The sequence below is a fragment of the Lontra canadensis genome, unplaced genomic scaffold (assembly GCF_010015895.1).
Source record: "Lontra canadensis isolate GAN:19392208 unplaced genomic scaffold, GSC_riverotter_1.0 scaffold86, whole genome shotgun sequence".
NCBI lineage: Eukaryota > Metazoa > Chordata > Mammalia > Carnivora > Mustelidae > Lontra > Lontra canadensis.
In genome coordinates this window covers 5,647,594-5,666,741 of record NW_022631080.1, presented here as the reverse complement: position 1 = coordinate 5,666,741, position 19,148 = coordinate 5,647,594, and the positions used below count along the sequence as shown (strand labels likewise).

General features: G+C 34.1%; 1 protein-coding gene across 1 annotated transcript in view; it reads right to left on the bottom strand.

Annotated features, from left to right (window-relative positions):
* The window catches only part of CFAP47 (cilia and flagella associated protein 47), a 509,602-nt gene that overhangs the window by 18,932 nt on the left and 471,522 nt on the right, over positions 1-19,148 (bottom strand). The gene's annotated exons all lie outside the window — the stretch shown is intronic.

The following is a 19,148-nucleotide window of genomic DNA, read 5'->3' as shown; positions in this document are numbered from 1 at the left end:
AGCCTGCTTCTCCCTCTCCCATTCCCCTTTATGTGTTCCCTTTTCTACCTCGTTTCTCCCTGTCAAATAAATAAATAAAATCTTTTAAAAAATACCAAACAAACGAACAAACAAACAAAAAAAACCCAAATGAATGATATGCTGTATGGCAACTAACATAGCATAATAAAAAAATTATTTAAAAAAAAAAGAAAATTGATCAATGAAGAGAAAATAAATGTACCCCCTTCTGCTGCTTGGTATGTTGCCTACCATGATCTGAGCCTTGCCATTCAAAAAGTATTTCTGCTGGTGAAAATATACAGGAGGAATCTAGAGAGAGTTTACTGACTTAGAAGAGGCTTAAAATACTCAAGTGAGTAGATTCCACCATAGCATACTTACACATTCTTTAATATTTTTGCTATTGAAATGTGGGGCCCATGTTCCCTTTCATATATCCAAGCCAACACAGTGCTTCTTTTATACCCAACAGAATGTGGTTGAAGTGATGCCATATAACTTCTAGGTCTATGTCAGAAAATGACATGCAGTTCTTTCAGAATACACACTGTGAGGAACAAGTCACCATGTACAAAATCCAACTACTTGAGACACACATGATATAGAGACTATGTATAGGCACTAATTGCCAATAATAGCCTCACTATTAACCAACAGCTAGCATTAACAGCCAATTGTAAGAGTTAACTGTTTTGATCAGCTAACTCAGTCATACCTTCAGATGACTATGGATATGGCCAACATGTAATTGCAACCTTATGAGGGAGACTCAGTCATTAAAATGTATCAAAAATGCACCCCGAACCAGCACATGAAATGCGCTTAATGAGGATAATTCTATATTCTGTTGAATCTTCCAAAAAAATCCTCCACTGTCAATAATATACGTGGTGCATTATTACATCCTCAGAACTAAAACTGAATAAAGTTAAAATCTATACTTTAGAAAATATTCTGTGGCATTTTTGATATTTCAGTAATTTTAATTCACTTTCTCAACATAAGAGGGCTATTAGAGTTCACAACATAAGAATCAAATTTTATTTCACATTTTGAGTGCATTTGACATACATGACTATATATCCTAAAATTTCTGAGAAATGTAATCATCTATCAGGAAAATGTTTATTGAAATCTATAGAAGTATAGTTATATTTAAGATTTCTGTTGAGACTCTTTGAACTTAATGCTTGCAGAAATACATCAAAATAAAAGACATTAGCTGCTTCTTACTTTAAATAAGACACCTGAAAGAATATTTGTAATATTAATTTAAAATGAACTCAGAAAATTGTAGTTGTTATGAAGCAGAGTGACTGCTTTTCCCTTTTCCTTTTTTTACACAAATATATTGCCATAATTGCTTCTTTCTTTCTTTTTTCTTTTTTTTTACTTAAAAAGTATGCCAAGGCATAAGGAAACAGATCTTATTATTTTAGAAATGGAATCATATGCCATGTATTTTCTGGTTGTAGCCATAAAAAATAACCTCAGGATATTAACAAAAAATCAAGATGCCCAGTGAAAACACAAAAATAAATTGAATGGCATTTTGAAGAAATTGATTTTGTAACTGTCTTATTTTCTTCCAAACACCTACTGAAAATATGAAGGTATGTTCGAAATCAATTGGAATTCAATTGAAAAAAAATTAACAAATGTAAAGAAATCAAGAAAGTGAGAACTGAGCTCCTAATTTATTACTTTGAAAAGGCTGAGTGAGACACAGTTGCAATCTTGAACTTTTAACATAAACAGTATCATGTTCAGCGTGTCTGTAAAATATTAACATTAGCATTATTACGGTCAGAGCCCATATAAATTAGGATATTACTCAAGATATTGGGAATCTGAATATTGGAATCTGAATTAAAATGGATATTCAGTGGGGACCTGAGTGGCTCAGTCGGTTAAGAGTCTGCCTTGGGCTCAGGTCATGATCCTCGTATCCTGGGATAAAGCCCCGCACTGGGCTCCCTGCCTAGAGAGGAGCCTGCTTCTTCTCCCTGCCTCCTGCTTGTGCTCTATCTCTTTCTCAAATAAATAAAATATTTTTTAAAAAATGGATATTCAGTAGGATGTAACATGCATGTTCTTTACTCCTTTTGACAGTAAACATGGGCCTTGGTTGATGTCTCCAATTAACTAAATAAGTGCGGGGGGGTTTCAATTAGATTTGGAGAGAAGGTAGACCAATGAAAGTAATTTTTCAATTTAGACAGAAATAATCATGATGATATTCTTGCAGAAAGCTCATACATTTAATTTTATATCTTTATTGTTTTTCTTCATGAGTACATCCAAAATTTTCAGACTTTTAAAACTGTAATCTAACTGATGATTGAATTATATAATGTATCTGTCAAAAGCAGTCTCAAATGAGGCAATGAAGGATGGAATTTGTGTTATTTTGAATTCAAATGTTTTAATTCCAATGTTTTCATTAAATTAAATACAGGGTAATATTACACAGTGATTAATTAACAAGGACAGAATACAATGGCTCAGATACTCTGAACTCTATGAATTATTTATTTCCTGCAACTAGGAAAGAATAAAGATAATTTTACTCATTAAAGGCCCATACAGGTTATGAAATCAGTTCACTTTCTCATGTTTTAGGTAGCAACTCTTGCATCTCTTTAGTTCATTTTCACCTATAAGGGAAACATGTTGTAGATGATCTAAAACAGACCTGCAATAACAAAGACTATAGGCAAAGCCCAAATGTTGTGTCGGCCAGAGGTATATATAAAACTGGATGATGGAGAATTGATTTCCTGCTCAAGAAACAGTTTTTCTCAGAGTAAACAAGTATGATATTAAAACTTTTGCCTGCCAATAAACAGAAATTTTTTATGCAATCCTGATTATCACAAAGGAGGTTATACAGGCCAGCCAGTAAAGAATATTTAATAAGTTATTAGAAGAGCGGAGTTCTAATCATGCCAATAACTGTTTATTTGTAGCTGATTAATCCAGTAGAAAAATTCTGCTGATTGCAATAAACAATTTACTTTGAAAAGATTCTGAATATACTGACATAACAGTTGTATGTAGTAAATAAGAACACAAATATATACTTTGAAGAACTATGACTGAATTTTAAAACATGTTTTTAAAAGAATTTTACAAGGGTTGCTGGGCAGAGGGGGGTTGGGGGGGTTATGGACATTGGGTAGGGTATGTGCTATGGTGAGTGCTGTGAAGTTTGTAAACGTGGAGATTCACAGACCTGTACCCCTGGGGGAAAAAAAAAATATATATATATATGTTTATAAAAAATAAAATTATATAAAAAAAAAAGAATTTTACAAGATTTCTCAATAGAAATCGCAAATAATTATATATGCTAGTATTCACCAGAAACCTAAGAAATACATCAAGCTTTTGTTTTGTCCCAAAGTACATTTCAAGGCAAATTTATATTAAATAATCACTGTTACTTATTGTTATGGAAACCAAGGCACTTAGGCATTTTCATTCTTTCAGAGCATACTTATTAAGCATCTCTTAAACGTCTAGTGCTGACCAAGACAGTCTTAGTCCCTGTCTTCATTGAACTCAAGCTAATGAGACAGCAGACATTACATGACAAGACTCATCATCAAACTTCTGAAAACTAAAGTCAAAGAAAACATCTTGAAAGAGACTAGAGAAAATGAAATATTACCTATAGGGGAACAATTCTAATGACAGCTCATTTTTCCTCAGAAACCATGCATGCCAGAAGAAAGTGGCACAATATTTTTCAACTGATGAAAGAAAAGAACTCCGAGCCATGCATTCTATATCAAGCAAAAATATTGTTCAATAATGGAGGGGGAATAAAGGCAACATGAAATTAAGGAAAGCTAAGAGACTATGTCACTAGCAGAGCTAACCTTACAGAACAGCTGAAAGAAGTTCTCTTAACAAAAAGAAGTGAAAATAGAAGGATGCTTGTACTTCAGGGGGAAAGAAAGACAATGGAATGGTAAAAACAGGGGTAAGTATAATAGACTATCCTCATGAGGTTTTTTTTTAATATTTTATTTATGTATTTGAGAGAGAGAGAGAGAGAGAAAATGAGTGGAGGGAGGGGCAGTGGGGAAGGGAGAAGCAGACTCCTTGCTGAGCATGGAGCTGAACACAGGGCTAGATCCCAGGACTCTTGAGATCATGACCAGAGCTGAAGGCAGATGCTTAACCTACTGATCCACCTGGGTGCCCTTCATGAATTTTTATAATTATATTTTACAAATTGAAGCAAAAAATTACATCATTATCAGACATGGTACTCAATATATGTAGTGAAAATATTAAAGATATTTTTAAATATCTTTTACATGTAAAAAGTGAGGAGGATAAAGGAACCAATAGAAGTGAAGTTTATTGATTTATCTTAAGGTAGCAAAATGTCTAACAGTAGACTCTGATTTGTTGTACGTGTATATGATAATATTGACATTAATTACTAAAAACAAATTATAAAAGGACACGTTTTTTAAAAAGCTGTAGGTAAATGACAATGGATTCTAAAAACAGTTGAGATTACCAATAAAAAGGCAAAAGAGGGAAACATAAGAAATAAAATGAACAAATGGAATAAACAATAAAATGGCAAAAATAAACCTAGTATATTCACTGTTACTTTAGATATTAGTAATGTAAACTCACACCAATGGAAGAGAAGAAATTGGCAAAATGAATTGAAAATAGATGATCAAACTACATGCTATCTATAAGAAATATACTTCAAATTAATGATTTAGGTAGATTAAAAATAAAAGGATGAAAAACATTACACCATGCAGATATTTATATTAAAAAGCAGGAGTAAAGTAGTAGTGACTATATGAATATCAGATAAAATAGACTTCAAAGCAATACATTTACCAAAGAGAGATATATCATGATAAAGAGTAAATATAACAAAAATCCTGTATTTGCATGCACTAAATATCAGAACTTTTAAAATGTATATATCAAAAGCAGAGTTTAAAAAACAAATAGATAATGGGATGCTTGGGTACTTCAGTCTGTTGAGCATCTGACTCTTGATTTTGCCTCTGGTCATGATTTCAGAGTTGTGGGATCTGCACTCAGTGCAGAGTCTGCTTGTCTCTCTCCCTCTGTTTCTCCCCCTTCTCTCTCTCTCAAATAAATAAATAAATAAGAATCTAAAAAAACCAAATAGATAAATCTACAATAATGTCTAGAGATTTCAGCACTGCCCCCTCATCAATGTTTAGAACTATGGAGCAAAAAATCATCAATGAAACAAAGGAACTGAACAATATGATCAACCTATAAGCTCTAATAGATATTTACAGAACACTCCATCCAACAAAAGAAAACTGTTCATTCTTTTCAATAAATATAAAAATGATTTAAATCAGAGTATGTTCTCTGACCATAATAGAATCAAACCAGAAATCAATAATAGAAAGAGAACAGTAATCTTCTAAAATATTTGTAAATTAAACACTAGTTTTCTAAATAAAAGGGGAAATCCAAAGGAAATAAAAAATATTTAGAACTGAATAAATATGAAAATACAACTCTAAAATCTGTAAAATGCAGTTAAAGCAGTACCTAGAGGGAAATTTATCACAATAAATGTTTGAAATAGAACAAAGGAAGATCTCAAATCAATAATCTAAGGTCACACTTCAAGAAACTAAAAAATGATCAAAATAGGAGCAACATCAGCCAGATGACTGAATAAGTTGTCCCTTGCTCATATATTCCATAGCAATGGAATATATACCAAATTATATCCATCCACAGACAAAAGTACCTTTACCGGAGCTTCAGGATCCAGGTAGAAATTGTGAATGAAACTCTGGTGCAGTATAAAACCAAGGGCAACCATTTTGAGAATGCAGTTCCATATCCTGGTGACTGACTTGCTTACTATGGTCATGGCTACAGGCAAGGAAACAGCTTCCTACCTGAGGATTGCCCTTGTCAGAGAGAGGAGCAGCTAGAAGAACTGAGGACAGGACTCTCAGAGGACATTAAAGGGACATGGATCCTACTATGTCACAGATTCTGTCAAGAAGTCCACACAAAAGCCAATGGGGACGCTTTATCTGTAGATGTCCCAGCTAGCCCACAAGCATCCCTAGCACTCTGGGTGCCTCATGCCCACACAGTCTCACACCCCATGGGTATTTCCCTGTGTGTGCTCCCCACTACTGTGCTTCTACAGGAAACCAGAAAGTCAACCATTCAGCACTGCCCTAGGGAAAGCTAAAAGGAGGCTGTCAGCTCTCAGAGTGGCTTGACAAGATGAGCAGAATTCAATCACAAGATTAGAGTAAGAGGTGTGGAGCAGCCACAGACAGAGAAGTACTGAGAAAGACTCAGAATCCCAAGTAGGACTGAAAGAGGCATTTCTTTCCTGAAACCACCCAGCAAAAACTGCAGAACGGCTGCTACTTGAAATGCGGACAGCAACACAAGTAAGGAGACTGAATCAGTGGCTAAAACGCTGCCAACAAAGAAAAGCCCAGGACCAGGTGGTTTCACTGGTTTCTATCAAGTATTTTAAAAAGAACTAATAGCAATCTTTATAAATTCTTGCAAAATATTGAAGAGAAAGGAATATTCCCCAACTTATTTTATGAGATCAGCATTACTCTGATGGCAAAGCCAGATAAGGACACTATAAGGCAAGAAAATATCCCTGATAAATATAGGTACAAAAATTCTCAACAAAAGATTAAAAAACTGAGTTCAACAGTACATTAAAAGTTTTATATGCCACAATCAAGTGGGATTTATCTCTACAATGCAAAGATGGTTCAAATAAACAAATTAATAAATATGACCTATCACACTAACAATGTGGAAGATAAAATTTATATTATCACTTAGACAAATGCAAAAAAGCATTTGAAAAATTCAACATCCTTTCATGATAAAAACTCTCAGCAAATCAGATTTAGAAGGAATATACCTCAACATAATAAAGACCATATATGACAAGCCCACAGCCAATATCATACTCAATGATGAAAGGTTGATAGCCTTTCCTCTAAGATCAAGAACAAGACAGGGGCACCTGGGTGGCTCAGTGGGTTAAGACCTCTGCTTTCGGCTCAGGTCATGATCCCAGGGTCCTGGGATTGAGCCCCACATCGGGCTCTCTGCTCAGCGGGGAGCCTGCTTCCTCCTCTCTCTCTGCCTGTCTCCCTGCCTACTTGTGATCTCTCTCTGTCAAATAAATAAATAAAATCTTAAAAAAAAAGAACAAGACAAATGTACCAATTCTAACTGCCTCTACTCAACACAGTACTGAAAGTCCATGCCAGAGTAAACAGATAAGACAAAGAAATAAAAGGAATCCAAATCAGAAAAGAAGTAAAATTGTATCTTTTCTTACAGATGATATGATCTTACATATAGAAAATCCCAAGAACTACACCAAAAAACTTAGAACCAATAAACAAAATTTTAAGGTTATAGGATACAAAACCAACATACAAAAATCAGTCGCATTTCCATATACCAACAACAAACTATCTGAAAAATAGGTAAAGAAAATGGTCCATTTTACAATAGCATCTAAAAGAATAAAATACTTAGTAAAAATTTAACCTAGGAAGTTAAAAATCTGTACACTGAAAACTCTAAGATTTTGATGAAAAAAATTAGAGACTAACAAATAGGTAGGGATACTGTGTTCAGGGGTCAGAGGAATTAATAGTGTTAAAATATCCATATAACCAAAGCCATCTATAGAGTCCATGCAAACTCTATCAAAATCCCAATGGCATTTTTAATAGAAATAGAAAAAAGTGAATCCTAAAATTTATATGGAACCACAAGAGATCTTGAATAGACAAAGCAATCTTGAGTAGAACAAACTGGAAGAATAATACTTTTTGATTTCAAGCAATATTACAAAGTTATAGTAATTAAAACAGTATTGCCCTGGCATAAAGACAGACATATACCACAACAGAACAGGATTGAAAGCCCAGAAATAAACTCTCACATATGTCATCAACTAACATTTGATGAATGAACCAAGAATACTGCATGGGGAAAGAGGACAGTCTCTTAAATAAATGATTCTGGGAAAACTGGATAAATTACATGTAAAAGAATGACACTGGACACTTATACCACTCATGAAAAATTAAAAAAAAAATGAATTAGAGACTTAATTTAAGACCTAAAGCTATAAAATTTCTGAAAGAAAATATGGGGATAAAGCTCCTTGACATCTGTTCTGGGAAAGCTTTTTTCAATATGACACCAAAAGCACAAGCAAAGAACGCAAAAACAAGGAAGTGGGGTAATGCAAACTATGAAGTGTCTGCACAGCAAAATAAACAATCAACGAAATGAATAGGCAACTTGTGGAACTGGAGAAAATATTTGCAAACCACCTATCTTTAAAGGTTTAATCACCAAAATATATAAGGAACACATATGACTCAATAGCAAACAAAAAATCTAGTTAAAATATGGGCAGAGAACCAGAACAGGCATTTTTCCAATGAATACATACAAATGGAAAACACATACATGAAAACATGATGATTACTAAGATGAGGAAAAAGCAAGTCAAAAAGGCAATGAGATATCACCTCGCATTTGTCAGTCTTGACAAAAAGACAAGAGACAGCAAGTGTTGGTGAGGATGTGGAGATAGGGAACCTTTGAACACTGTTGGTGGGAATGTAAATTATTGTAGCCATTATGGAAAACAGTATAAAGGTGTCTCAAAAAATTAAAAATAGAACTATTATATGATCCAGCAATTTTACTTCTGGGTATATAACATAAATAGATGAAATGACTACTAGAAGAGATATTTGTATTCCCATCTTCACTATAGCATTACTCACAAAATCTAATACATGGATATAATCTAAGTATCTATTGACAGATGAATGGATAAAGAAAATGCGGTTATACTTACAATGGATATATTACTTAGCCCCCCCACAAAAAAAAGAAAAAAAGAAAAGAAAAGAAGAAATCCTGCCATTTTCAACAACATGGATATACCCTGAGGACATTATTCTAAGTTAAGTTAGAGAAAGACAAATACTGTATGATCTCACTTACATGTGAAATCTAAAAAAGCTGAACTCGGAAACAGAGAGTAGAATGGTGGTTGTGAGGAGTTGGCAGATGGAGGAAATGGAAGATGTTGGTCAAAGGGTACAACTTCCAGTGAGTTCTGAGGATCTAATGTAATGTTGTGACTATAGTAAAGAAGACCGTAACATATACTTAAAAGTTGCTAATAGAACAGATCTTGAATGCTCTAACCACAATTAAAAAAAAAAAAAGATCAAAGTAAGCTCACAGCAAGTAAAAGAAAGAAAACAAAAACAAGAGCAGAAATCAAGTAAAATCAAATCAGGAAATCAATGAAACAAAAAGCGGATTCTTTTAAAAAGGTCAATAAAACTGACAAACTGTTAGCAGACCTCATAATGATAAAAGAGATGCTGCAAATGACCAGTCTGAGAAGTAAAACAGGGGCCATCACATAGTCACTACAGATATCAAAAGAAAAACAAAGGAATAGTATGAATAACTACACAAATATCTGGCAATTTAGAAGAAAAGGAATAAAAGTTTAAGGAGCACAAGCCACTAAAACTCACAATGAGAAATAAATAACACAAATACATATACAACTATGAAAGCAATTAAGTCAGTAATTATAAAAAACTTGTGAAAGAGAAATCTCCAGGCCCACATGATCTCACTGGATAATTTTACCAATTATTTAAAGGAGAATTACAGCCAACTTGTAAATAGTATCTCACAAAAAATAGAAGAGGAAGGAACATTTCTGAAACTCATTTTTTGAGTACAACATTACCCATTTAGTAAAATGAGACAGAGAGAGCACATTAATCATACTAATAGTAATGAAAATAATCATAATAATTTATAAGTAAACTATAAGCCAATATTTCTCATAATCTTAGGCATAAAAATCATGACCAAATCATAGCAAATTTAACCCAGCAATGCATAAAAAGAAATAGATACCAAGTTGGTCTTATTCCAGCAATGTAAATTTAGTTCAATATTTGAAATTTGATCAATGTAATCCACCACATCAGCAAGCCAAAGAAGAAAGATGGCAATGTAATATAAATTGGTGCAGAAAAATCATTTGACAAAATTCAACAACCATTCTTGAATAAAGGCTCTTTAGAAAATCAGAGTAGGGAAATTAGGAAGTGTCTTCCACAAGATGCATGTTGAAGTCAACCCCCAGTGCCTGTCAATATGACCTTAATTGAAAGTAGGGTCATTGCATATGTAATCAAGTCAAGATGGGGACATTCTGAGTTAGGGTGGGCTCTAATCCAATATGACAGATATCATTATGAGAAGAGATACAGAGAAAGACACACAAAGAGGATGCCATGTGACATGGCAGCAGAAATTGGACTGATGTGTCTGCAAACCAAAGAAGCTCAAGGTTTACAGTCAAACCCCACAAGCAAAGAAAAAGGGATGGATCCAATTTTCTCCTAGGGCACAGAGTCCTGACAACACCTTAATCTTGGACTTCTAATCTCCAGAGATGTGAGAGAATAAATTTCTAATGTTTAAAGCCACCCAGACTGTGATAATTTGTTACAGCAGCTCTAGGAAACTACAGCACAGGGGAAACAACTTTCTGAACTTGACGAGAATTCTCTGTAAAAATCCCACAGCTTGTATCATATGTAATGACAAATGACTGGATGCTTTCCATTTAAGTTTGGAAAAAAGGCAGCAACGTCCACTCTCATCATTCTCATTCAGTATAGCACTGGAAGTCCTAGCCAGTGAAACAAAGCATAAAATGAAATAAAGTCTTACTGACTGGAAATGAAGAAATGTAACTGCCCCTATTTATAAAACACACGATGTCTATATAGAAAATGCCAAGGATAGGATGCCTGGGTGGCTCAGTGGGTTAAGCCTCTGCCTTCGGCTCAGGTCATGATCCCAGGGTCCTGGAATCGAGTCCCACATCGGGCTCTGAGACTGCTTCTCCCCCTGCTTGTGCTCTTTCTCTGACAAATAAATAAATAAAATATTTAAAAAAGAAACAAAAAAGAAAAGAAAATGTCAAGGAATCAAAAAACAGAGCTTGTAGAACAAACACCTGTCAGCAAATTCAGAGGACGTGAGATAAACACATAGTATCAATTGTACTTCTATATATTAGCAATAAATGTTTGGAAACAAATTAAAAACAATGTACCTTTTACAATCACTCCAAAATCACAGGTCATATAGTCCAACGTCCATCCAATATTAAGATGCCTTCTACCTGATAGGTAGTCCTAGGGCTCATGACTGAATGATCTCTAACAGGATGTAACATCTTGATCTCTAAATCCATTACTAAATTCACAGATCATATCTCTATGAAGCCTCCCTAATCTATACACATCCCCTTTCTACTTCTCCTCCAAAATATGCAACCAATCCCTTATTGCCTAGATAACAGCAATAGCCAACTAACTAAATGGTCTACCTCCATTCATATTTATCCTTCATATACATTTCAGCTAAGGTGTTCTTTTTCCAAATACATAGCTTCTATGACTGTAATACTTTAATGACTTTCCATTATTCTTTGGATAAAGAGCAAACTTCTTACCATGGCCAATAAAAACTAACTGTAAGTGTTGGTTTGCTCACATCTGCCCCAGCTTACTTTGTTGCCAAGCCTAATTATTAATTGAGTCTTTCATTCTAGTTTGGATGGTGAATTTTGTGGCCATTCTATCTAAACTGCCTTGTATTGTCTGGCTCCAAAGGACCTCTCCAGTATCTCCCTACCCTCCAAACCCTCTTATACCTGTTTTCTCATCCACTCTTGTATTCCTTGGTCACCTGTTCATATCTAGCTCTCTTGCAATAAAGAAACTTTGCCCATGTTTTTTTTTTTTAATGCCTCCAATGTTCTTCCTTTCCTCCTCACCTTCTTACCTCCTATAAATCTTCAAACCTTTCCCCAGAGAAGTTTCCCTCCTCTCTATCACTTAGTCAAATTTCCTCATTATATGGATTCGGAACACCCTTCATTCTTGTCACAACAGATAAACTTTTATATTTGTCTAAATGTTTGTGTGATAAACATATCCACTGAATAAATGAATAATAAAAATAAAGGAATGAATGACTGAAAGTAATATGTCCTATTATTGGTTTGAGTGATGAAACTATTTTTTCAGATAAGGACATTGTTTCTCTTCCATTCCCATAGGGTAAGTTTATTTGTTATCTTTTATTTTCTAGAACCTTGGTGAGAGAGTTTAGGAGATCTCCTCATCCTGTTTTTCTCACACTTCCAAATACCCTTGAGACTTTTAGTGATGTTCTTACAATCCAAAAGTCAGAATGGATATGTTATTCTTGCTTCTCTAAGAAGCTGCACCATAGCATTATACCTCAAAATGTCCAGATTTCCCTTCCTTATGATTATTATAATTTCTCATACCCATGATTGCTATAATATTAAAGAGTTATCCCCATAAAGTTAAAACTAATTGCAGAGCATATTATTCCTTTGGATAGTAGACCTATCAGTAAGACAGGTTACTTAAAAATTCTTATCAAAGATACCAAAAGAAGATATATGGATAGTAGTTGACTCTATCTTGCTTCTTTGCCGTTTTTATCATCAGCATAAGAAGGTTATCTTCCATGGTCACTATCCTTCTATATGACCTATAATCTTCTTTCCATTCTCTTTTCTTTAAACCTCAATCCAAAGTTCAACATGATGTCTCAACATTTATGTTCCTAGATTTTCACAGGGGAATATATACCAGATATGTATGTATGTATATATGTGTGTGTATATGTGTATGTCTTTGCACTTTGTCTTAGATACTTCTTCTGGGGAAAAAAAAAACCACATGCTTCTTACTGGCAAATTCTATGAACTATTTGAAAAAGAAGTAACAGCAACTCTCTACAATCTCTTCTAAAAACAGAAGTAGAGGAAACATTTCCTAATTCATTTATGAGGCTAGCATTATCTTAATACCAAAGCAGGATACATACTTTGCAAGACACTAAAATTAAAGACCAATATCTCTCATGAACACAGATGCAAAATTCTTCAACAAAATATCAGCAAATCAAATCCAGCAACATATAAAAAGAATTATACACCATAACCAAGTGGGATTTATTCCAGGTATGCAATGCTGCATATCATAATGCTTGAAAATCAATTAATTTATCACATCAATAGTCTAAGAAGATAAATCAAATGACTATTTTAAGAGATACAGACAAAGTGTTAGCAAAATCTAGTACCCATTCATAATAAAAACTCTCAGCAAACTAGGAATAAAAGTGAACTTCTTCAATTTTATTAAAAAAACATCTATAAAGGGGCACTTGGATGGCTCAGATGGCTAAGCATCTACCTTTGGCTCAAGTCATGATCCCAGGGTCCTGGGATTGAGCCCCGTATTGTGCTCCCTGCTTAGTGGAAAGCCTGTTTCTCCTCTTCCACTACCCCTTCTTGTGTTCCCTCTTTCACTGTGTCTCTGTCAAATAAATAAATAAAATATTTTAAAAAAATATATAAAAGCCTACAGCTAAAATCAAACTTAATGATGAAAAACTAGGTATCTCCTCCCTAACACTGAAAACAAGAAGAGGATGTTCCCTCTCAGCACTCCTATGCAACTTCATACCAAAAGTCCTAGACGTATAGTAAAGCATGAAAAGGACATAAAAGGTATGCAGATCAGAAAGAAAGAAAGAAAAACTGTCCTTGGTTGTAGGTGACATAATTACCTATGTAACAAATTCTAAAGAATTGACCAAAAAACCGCCTGGATCTAATAAGCAATTACAGCATAGTTGCAGGATACAAAATTACAAAAATTAACCACTTTCCTATGTACCAGCAATGAACAACTGGAATTTGAAATTGAACACACAACACTATTACATTAGCACTAAAAAAATGAAGTAAACAGATATAAATCTAATAATATCTACATGAGGAAAACTACAATATTCTCATAAACAAAAGAACTAAATAAATGGAGAGAGATTCCATGTTCATGAGTAAGAAGTCTCAATATTATTAAGATATCAATTCCTCCAAACTTTATCTGTAGATTTAATTCAATCTCAATAAAAATATAAGAAAGTTATTTTGAGACATGTACAAACTGACTCTAAAGTATATATGAAAAAGCAAAAAAAAAAACTAAAATAGTTAACACAGTAATGAAAAAGAAAGTTGTAGGATGCACACTACCTGATTTCAGATCTTACTATAAAAGTGGTACAGTGTAGGTGAAAAAATTCACACATACATCAATGGAACAGAGTAGGTAACCCAGATAGGAGATAACTCAGGCGTGCATAAATACAGGCAACTGTTCTTTGACAAAGGAGTAAAGGTAATTTAATGGAGAAAGAAATCGTTCAACAAATGGTGCTGTACAAGCTGGAAACCAATATGAAATCAATCGATCCATCAATCAAGAACCTACATTCAAACCTTACACCTTTCAGAAAAATTAAGTCAGTGTGATGATAGGGTTAAATGTAAATGGCAAAACTATAAGATATCTAGAAGAGAACATACAAAAAATAAAAGCAACTTTGCATTTGGTAATGAGTTTTTAGATACAACACCAAAAGCATAACCCATGAAAGAAAAAATTGATTAGACTTTATAAAGATTAAAAATTTTTTCTCTGTGAAAGGCACTGTTAAGTGCATGAAAACACAAACTACAGATGGAGAGAATATTTTTTTTCAGAACAAGTACCTGTAAAGGATTTATATCCAAAATTTACAAATGATTCTCCAAGCTCAACAAGAACAAAACCAAAAATCCAATTAAAATACAGGTAAAAGATCTTAATAAACTACTCATCAATGAAAATATACAAGTGCCAAATAAGTATATAACATGCTCATCGTCATTAACATTAGGAAACTACAGATTAAAACAATGAGCTACCACTATTAGAATGGCTACAATCCAAACAACCTGACACCATTCACTGCTGCTGGGGATGCAACATGCTGCAGCCACTTTAGAGCATAATTTGGCAGTTTCTTACATACCTAACCATATGCTTACTATACAATCCAGCATCTATAATAGTTTTCCAAATGATTTGAAAACATATATCCATGCAAAAACCTAAGCAAATGTTCAAGCAATTTTTTCATATTTCCCCAAAACTAGAAACTATCCAGACGTCCATTATTCAGCTATAAAAAGAAATGAGGTAGGAAGCTACAAAAAGATACAGACCAACCTTTAATGCATATTGGTAGTGAAAGAAGCCAGTCTGAGAAAGCTACGTAATGTATGATCCCAGGCACATGATACTCTGGAAAAGATAAAACTATAGAGTCAATAAAAAGATCAGTGGCTTCCAGGGGCTCCGAAAGTAGGGAGGGATAAAAAGGTGAAAGATGGGGGGATATTAGGGCAGTGAAGATTATTCTGTATGATACTGTATGTTGAACATACATTTGTCAAAATCCACGTAACTGTATAACACGAAAATTAAACCCAATGTAAACTATGGTCTTTAGTTAATAATAACATATCATATGGGTTTGTCACTTGTAACAAATATGACACATTGATGCAAGGTGTTATTAAGAGGGGAAACTGTGTTGGGGTTTGGGAATGGGGTATACAGGAACTCCCCATACTTTATGTGCAAGTTTTCTGTATACTTAAAAAAATGGCTCTAAAAATGAAGTCTTATTAAAAATGTATGGTTCGATATTGTCTATTCCCACCAAAACATCAATGGTATTACAATAAACTTCTGCCTCCTCACAGTAAAGAGAATACTTTGCTTGTTCTCCATATGTTCTGTATGATTACACTATGCAGCTGAAGACATGACTATTGTTTCTAATAATTTTCCTTCTTAATCTTATTCCTTCAATTAATATTTTTTCTTATTTATTTATTTTATATTTATTTTTAATTTTTTTTAAATTTACCATAAGTGACTCTTAATCTCACAAAACAAACTGAGGGTTGATGGGGGGAGGGGGGGTGGGGGGTGGGGTTATGGATATTGGGGAGGGTATGTGCTATGGTGAGTGCTGTGAAGTGTGTAAACCTGGCGATTCACAGACCTGTACCCCTGGGGATAAAAATATTTTTATTTTTTTAAAGATTTTATTTATTTATTTGGCAGACGGAGATCACAAGTAGGCAGAGAAGCAGGCAGAGAGAGAGGAGGAAGCAGGCTCCCTGCTGAGCAGAGAGCCCGATGCGAGGCTCGATTCCAGGACCCTGGGATCATGACCTGAGCTGAAGGTAGAGGTTTTAACCTACTGAGCCACCCAGGCACCCCCCTTTTTTTTTAACTGTTTTTAAAACTAAGGCTTTTCCCCCCCTCTCCTTTTTAAAGGTTTATTTATTTATTTGAGAGAGAGATAGGGAGTGTAAGTGGGGAGAGGTAAAGTGGGATAGAGAGAATCCTGAGGCCGACTCCCTGCTGAGCATGGAGTCCAACATGGGGCTTGATCCCAGGACCCAGAGATCATGCCCTGAGCTGAAATTCATAGTCAGACGCTTAACCAACTGAGCCATCCAGGCACCCGTTCTTCAATTAATATTTATGGGGTACCTGTTCATAAGTAAGTTACTATACTACTTGCCATGAATTTCCTGGCACAGACTACAGTCCATTGTCCTTTCTTGTAGTACAGAGGCTGCTCTTAAGAATTGGCCATTTTGCACTACTGTACACATAAGACCCTCAGCAATTCCTTACTGCATGCTGTGAAGAAACAGATCTTTATTCTTTATTCCTAAAGACTGAATTACTTAGCTTGATAATTTTTTGGAAGAATTGAAAAATATAATTGCTTTACTCATTTCCTGACCCAAATGAGTTTAGCTCTATGACCACAAAAAATTGTGTAATTTATTGATTAAATCTCCTCTAAATATTATTCATTATTTTAAAGCATCATCTTGTGATATAAGGTCTTATTTGCCACATATGCTATAAATCGATTCAAAGTATGTTTTAAACTATTAACAAAACTGCTGCTTTAACATAAAGCAATATTTATATTCCTTTCTTTAGTGTAGAGAAACAGTAATATCTTTGGATTGTTATGAAACAGGTAAAGGATATTTTTTGACCCCAGATTTGAGAATTTCACATCATGGTCCCTCCCGCTTCCTTTTTTTTCTCTTAACTAATCTCAATGACTACATTTTATGAAGGAACATTACGGCTCTGCATGTCTATGAAACTTCCATTAGCAAGTTACATTTCTTCCAGATAAATTTTTTTTAAGCTCTTTACCCAAAAGCATATGTTTTAAAGTTGATCACTTGTGAATTGTGCTATCAAGATTTGCAACATCTTGATGTCACATGCATTCACAAAGTGTTTTAAATGGCCATGTTAATTTTCAATTAATGAAAATAAGATACTATATAGAAATATGATATATATATATATATTTATCAATAAGTACTAATATAGACATCAAAACTATATGGAACAGAAAATTAAAATAATGACACAATAAGATACAATCCATATATAGCTATTTAATACTTTTTCTTCTAACTTTTGTGATTTCTGAATAACTGACTAGGTGGATCCTCAAGATCTTTCTCTTTATTCTAATTTCATGAATTTAGTCTTTTACTCACTAAACAATATTTACTGAAGCCCTAGAATGTATAAAACACTAAATGGTGATTTTTGTGCTCTAGAATCTCATGTTCTTAAAGAATGAGAGATAAAGAAGATACCAAATATTTACTCTAATTGTTGACCACACAACAGACTTATGAGCACAGATGAATAGAACAAGGGAGATGTGCAATAACTATTAATGAATTAGAAATGGTCACCACATCATTTTGCTCTTTCCGTCAGGCATGTTGAATGAATAGAATAATAGAATCCAGGAGCCCTATGGTTCTCTAGTTAAGTACTTCTGAATGGATTCCAGTTCTATGTTACCTGCTCCCAGTCTACCAATGCTACTCTTAACTCCAGCCATTCTAACTACTTTCAGTTCTTTCAATAGAACCATGGTCTCATCCCTCTAGAACTTTGTACACAGAATATCCTCCTCCTGGAACTCCTTCACTCCCTTCCCTAATCTGCATTGCAAATGTCAACTTAACCTTAAAGATTCAGTTTAAAATACCTGTTGATGGAAATAATTTATTGTGCACCTAGGTAGTAAGTTTACAAAAATGAATAAAACATGGTCCCATGGGAATCTTCCCTCCTTCCTTCCTTCCTTCCTTCCTTCCTTTCTTTTTTAATATTTTTATTTGTTTATTTGACAGACAGAGATCACAAGTAGGCAGAGAAGCAGGCAGAGAGAGAGAGAGAGAGAGAGAGAGAGGAAGCAGGGTCCCAGCCAAGCAGAGTCTGATGTGGGGCTTGATCCCAGGACCCTGGGATCATGACCTGAGCTGAATGCAGAGGCTTTAACCCACTGAGCCATCCAGGTGCCCCAGGATCTCACTTTCTATAGAGTAAAATATAATTGGAATAAAACATCACCTTTCCATATGCTTATTCTCTAATTATATGCAATAATTATAAAGCTCTATGTTCTTTTAATTTGCCTGCAGAAATAAGCTTGGGTCCTTTCAGTTGATTTTACAATTAACTTAATATTTATTGAATGCTAACTTTGATTCAAGCATTTGCAGGAGAAAAGCACATTAGGAATATTATAGCCCTCTAAAATAAATGACCATACTATGAATTTCATATTGGGTTTATATTTTGATATTAAGGTAGACTGTCAGTTTGTTCTCTTGCATACAACAGTAATTTTTCTAAGACAACACCTGTATTATACTGGCCTAACTGGAATATTGATCTTTGGAAATTTTGTTGAATGAATAAAATGAGTAATTCTAAATTATTTTCCGAAGCTTCATTAATTACTAGATACCTAATAGGAACTAATTCTGAACAAAGCCTAGTACTGCAAATACAAAAGACACAGGAGAAATTGCAAAAAAAAAAAAAAAAACAAAACCCAATTTTATATATTATGCCTATGGAAAATATACATAAATGTGCATGTGTATGTATATGTGTATATATATGTATATACATATATATACACATAAATGGTCAAGTAAGATTATATTGTGATGAGAA